Genomic DNA, 6,000 nt, shown 5'->3' on the forward strand with positions numbered 1-6,000 from the left:
AACACCCGCGCACCGGCACATGGAAACAGAAGGCAAACAACCGAAAACACATCACTTCACCTTGTTCGGTGCCATTGATTTAGTTTTCACCCCTCTTCAGCGGGGGCTTTTTACAAATTTTTGCCTTGTTTGGGCGTTTCTTTTTCGCACAAAACGCTTTTCCCCTTTTCTATGGGTATAAACACGCACGCGCAAAGTATTTTCGCCGCGAGAAACGACGAGTTTCCATTCCGGTTTGCTTACATAAAATATTTATTGATCATTCCGCCTAGGAATAACGTCATCGCCGGTTGACGTCTTCAAACGATGCCGTGCTGCCAGAAACGATAAGATGGATTCGGATTAGAAACTGATCGTTTGTGGTAAGGCAATGTAATGTATGTACGGTGCGGCCGAATGTGGATATGTATGAATGTGCGTCATCGGAACCGAATGTTGTGTATTCGGAGTCTTGCATAATACTGGGGTTTCAGATTTTAACCACCAGGGTGATAAAATTGAATTCCTTAGGGAATATTTTTATTATTTACCGCATTAGGCGAGAGACATTCTTTGGTCCCTCTCAAACGTCTCAGTATGGGAGATGCTTTTGAGATGAACAGCGACAGAAAGACATGGTCCAGAATGTTGACGATGACGTGGGATGGGTGCCAGACGGAGTGCGTGTATGTATGATTGGATATGCATGAGTGAACGAATAAAAGTTGGTGTGGTTGAATGAGAAGCAATGTTCTAGAGTTAATTCAAAATGTGAGTCGAATTGCAAATGGCGATTGGAATGAAAGGATATGTTTGAAAGAGAAAACAGAATGAGTTGTACGGAAATTAACTCTAGCTCAGGTATCGAGTGTTGGCACCGTAAGAACACGAAAGTTGGACAGTCGATGAAAAAAGACCGACAACCGTTCCCCTGCAAGTCAGAACCGTACAAAATTAGTACTGGGACTTGCAGTATTTTGGGAAGATGAGTTGTCTCGAAGAATGGATTAGAACTGGATTCCAAGTTCAGGCCTTGATTGGGTCAGATGATAGCTGACTGCTTCTCGCTTTGCGAATGCCTTCAGAATTAGCACTACACACCAAGACCAAACAATTTCAACGATTCGGAACTCCGGTCGATTAGTTTTTGGGATTGTTTGTTTGTAAATTACGGAAGGAATGATAGGGATAGCAGATTTTGTACATATTTATTTATTTATTTATTTATTTATTTATTTGTTTATTTATTAATTTATTAATTTATTTGTTCATTAACTTATTCATTCCCCGTTTATTATTGTTATCGGTGTTAGGTGTTAGGTTAGTAAAAAAAAAAATTGTTGTCAATTTTTTTTTCACTCGGTGTGGGGGAGATTGTAACTTGCGCGGTTGCAATTTCAGCATCGAGTGGAAATTTACCTAATTTTGGGTACTACCGCGGGAGAGTGTATGAGTAAAAATTACCCTCATTTAGACACTCCCGCAGCAGCGTGTACCCAACATGACAACTGTCAACACTTGCGCTGAATATGGTTCACAGAAGTTTGTTTATTTTCGTTCAAAATCGTTCGGGTTTTTGTTTGTGAACGATATTGTCGCGTTAGTTAGGTTCGATAATTTTTTTGTCATGTTTGTGAAATAATTGTTAGAGATAGATAGGCCGGTATTTTCCTCTAGCTGCGAAAAAGTGGTGCTGAATCCAGTCTCGGCGGGTATGTTGTGGTCGGCAGCCATCGCGGGATGATCAGTTTAGCCTCGATCTCGGTACGGGACACACGTCGCGTTCTGTTTTGGATCATTTTTGTGCGCGGTTTTAACTGTATTTTTTTGCAGTTGGTGTCCCGTTTTTGTGTTGTTTGCAGTGAAGGTTGTTCCACTGCCAAGTCCAGTGAAGGTTGTTCCACTGGCCCGGGATTCGTGTGCTACGACTTGTGTTGGCTCGCCGGTGGTAAGCAGTGTTCGCTACCCCGGCTAAGTGACAAGGAGCGAAGGAAACCACCCCGCTGAAGTTTGCTGCAGGAGCTGTTGGAAACCGCCATTTCGACAACGAGCAGCAGCGTCCCCGCAGCACCCCCACTACTGTCAGCTAGAGGAATAAACGGATGAGTTTTTATTTTGTTTGTTTTTTTTCTCTTCTGTGCTCTAGCAAAAGTCCGAAAGTCCGTTAGAGGTATCTGGCCGCCCTGTAAGGGTTTCGTCGGGAAAATTTAGTCAAGGTGGTTGCCAACCCCAGTTACAAAATCCACACAAAATAATTATCACAATCAAAGATAAATAATATTTTTAAATATAAATTTCGTTTATTCTTCATGTAATTCACCACAAAAATCTCTTTGCAGGTTTTCGTAAAATACTCATTTTTGGTTAGGTATTCTACCAGAGATATTCTACGTAGAAAACTCGTCGAAAACTACATAAGATTTTCTACATGACATCCCTGGCTATTGTGCATGCGGAGAAAAATCGGAAGCGACGAGTCGCTCGTCTGACAAGGATTTTCCAGCGAATTCAACAACAACAACAATTGATTCAACATAAAATGTCCCGAAATGTGCCACTGTAATATTTTCTAATAGTTTTTAACACAAGTCGCAATACTATGTCAATTTAATTAAAGAACATTAAAACTGCATTGTACTGTGCGAGAAATAATCATACAAAATGACATCGCTGGAAATCTTCGCGTCGCTGGACTCACCAGCGAATTGCAGAGTAGTGCTGCAGCGACAATATTACTCACTTTTGGGTAACATATCTGTCAGAAACTGAGCAAATTTTACTCTATTGCTTTTAATCACAAATCAACGAAACTGAGTGAAAGTTACCTCCTTTTGTAATTCAAATATTTCTTAAGAAATTATTTCAGATATCAATTGAAATGAAAAACCACCAATTAAACGCAAATCATCAATTGTTTATTCATAAATGATAAAAAGTAGTCGAATGAACATAGTTCAAACAACTTCAACATCTTCTGCCTTGCCGGCCTCTTTTAAAACAGCAGCGATACGGTTAACAGTTGCTCGGGAACTGTTGTTTAATCTTTTATATAAGGTACTAGCTGGCCCGGCAAACTTCGTCTCGCCTATTTTCGTGTTTAATTTAATAATTTTAAACATTGCAAATTCATTGATCCCTTGTGATTTGTTTATATCGTTTGAAATGATTGGTTTTATCGGAATGACAACATCCTCGACTTTTAGCTTTTGTACATCACCTCTATTCCGGAAATACCCATATTGAATGGTATTCGGTTATTTTCGTTGTTTTCCAGAAGCTGAAAGTGGTCATCTACGAATTCAAAATGATGCCCAGGGTCAATGCTTGGCTTCTATACATCATTTCGATTATGGAAATATCCATATGCAGTAGTATTCGGTTATTTTCGGCTGTTTCCCAGAAAATTGTATCTGAGGTCAATTTTTATCTCCTTGCATCATTATGGTTCCAGTGATACTCATATTGGGTGGTATTTGGTCACTTTGGGCTATTTTTCAGAAACCATAAGTCGCCATCTTGGATTTTTAAATGGTATTTTTAGTTAATTTCTGACTCTTGAGTGTTATTCCGGTTTAAGAAACACCCATATTGGTTGTTATTTGGTCATTTTCCGCTGTTCTTCAGAAACCGGAAGTCGCCTTCTTGGAATTCAAAATAACAGTTGAAGACAATTTCTGGCCTCTGAGCGCCATTCTGGTTAAAAAAACACCCATATTGGGTGGTATTTGGTCATTTTTGGCTGTGTTCCAGACACCGGAAGTCGCTATTCTACAGTTCAAAATGGCTCCTGTGCATCGACCCGATCATTTTAGGCTGTTTTTCGGAAAACCCGGTTGAAATATCTGTTAAGTTTGTATGGGAGACCTCCCTCCCCTTCCGGGGAGTGTCAAACCATCATAGAAATTTGTGTTGGATATGTCCCATCCAGAAGTGGGAGGGGTGTCGAACCACCATGAAAATATTTTTCGCTTCCAAAAACCTCCACATGCCAAATTTGGTTCCATTTACCTAATTAGTTCTTGAGTTGTGAAAAAATTTGAGTTTCATTTGTATGAGCCCTTCAGAAAAGGGAGGGGTGGCGAACCACCATGAAAATTTTTCTTGCTCTCAAAAACCTCAACATATCCAATTTGGTTCCATTTACTTGATTATTTCTCGAGATGTGCAGAAATTTGTGTTTCATTTGTAGAAATCCCCTCCCTTCCAGAAGAAGAAGAGGTGTAAAAACAATATGGACATGTTTGTTACCCAAAAAAACATTCACCTGCCAAATTTGGTTTCATTTAATTGGTTGGTTCTCGAGATGTGCAGATATTTGTATTTCATTTGTTTGGAACCCATTCCTTACAGAAGAGGAAGGGATGCCGAACCATTATGTACATATTTGTTACCTCTAAAAACATTCACATGCTAAATTTGGTTGTATTTGGTTGATTGGTTCTCGAGCTGTGCGAAATTTGTGTTTCATTTGTATAGGACTCCTTCCATATAGAGAGGCAGGGATGTCAAACCATTATGGATTTATTTGTTACCCGTCAAAACATCCACCTGCCAAATATGGTTCCATTTACTTTGTTAGTTCTCGAGATGTGCAGAAATTTATGTTTCATTTGAATGGGACCCCTCCCTTCCAGAAAAGAGAAGGGTGTCGAGTCAACATGAACATATTTGTTACTACTAAAAACATCCACATGCCAAATTTGGTTCCATTTGACAATATCGCACGCTTAGCCTTGGGGCTAATAGCGGTCTCAATCAACTAGATTAGTTGAGAGAATTCGTTATCGATATTGTTTTTGGCACATTTTGCATGTGTAGGATAAGTACAACGTTACACCGTGCCCCAGTGCTGAGTCGAGAAAATTTCCAGCTCGGAAAGATCCTCGACTCGATCGGGAATCGAACCCGATATCACAACCGTGTGGGAGAGCTAGCCGACCGACATCGCTAACCACAGAACCACGGGGACCACCATTCGGTTCCATTTGCTTGCTTAGTTTTCGAGATGTGTAGAAATTTGTGTTTTATTTGTATGGGACCCCTCTTTTTCAGAAGAGGGAAGGGTGTCAAATCAACATGAACATATTTGTTACTCCTAAAACATCCATATGCTTGATTTGGTTCAATTTGCTTGGTTAGTTTTCGAGATGTGCACAAATTTGTGCTCCATTTCTATGACACCCCTCCCTTGCAGAAGAGGGAGGGGTCTCGAACTTCTCACCTTAGTCACCTTTCCCGGCCCATAAAATCTCTATATACGAAATTTCACGCCGATCGGTTCGGTAGTTTCCAAGCCTTTATGAATCAGACAGATAGACAGACAAACAGACAGAGCTGCATTTTTACATGTTTAGATTTTCCATGAAGTCCGTAATCATGTGCAAATCTGTTGGAATTTTGATTCCAAACATTGATTTCAATCTGGTACATTTAAGGAAATCTCTCTGGTAACGACAACAAATATTCGACCTGTTTAAAGGCCTTCTAATACAAATAAGGTGAGGTTGCTCTTTCTCGAGAGATGCCAGGTACATTTTAAAATCTTCGACGCCGTTAGTGGTTCGGACTCGAACCAATTTACAACTTTGAGTAACACTTTAGGAATATATACTATATAATATATACTGCTTTTACTACTTGAAAAGTTTTGACATTCGCACATATTACGCAAAAATGAGTAAATACGGCTATGGAGAGAATCTGAGTAAATATTACTCAGTTCAAACAATCAGTGTTACTCCGTTTTTGACGTTTAGCCGAGCGTTTAGCATAGAAATATACAACAGAGTAGATGTTACTCAGTTTTGGGTAAAATTGAAGGAGCGTGTTATATACACATAGACTCTGCACGCTCCTTCAATTTTATCAGTTATTTCTAATGTGTTACTCAAAGTTGTAAATTGGTTCGAGCCAGAACCACTAAGGGCATCCTTAACGGTGCGCTTCTATACCCCGTTTGGCAGCGCTCTATCATCACTCCATACCGTACCGGTCGCTGATAAACGCGCTAGAGAAATAGCA

The sequence above is a fragment of the Wyeomyia smithii genome, chromosome 3, assembly GCF_029784165.1.
Source record: "Wyeomyia smithii strain HCP4-BCI-WySm-NY-G18 chromosome 3, ASM2978416v1, whole genome shotgun sequence".
NCBI lineage: Eukaryota > Metazoa > Arthropoda > Insecta > Diptera > Culicidae > Wyeomyia > Wyeomyia smithii.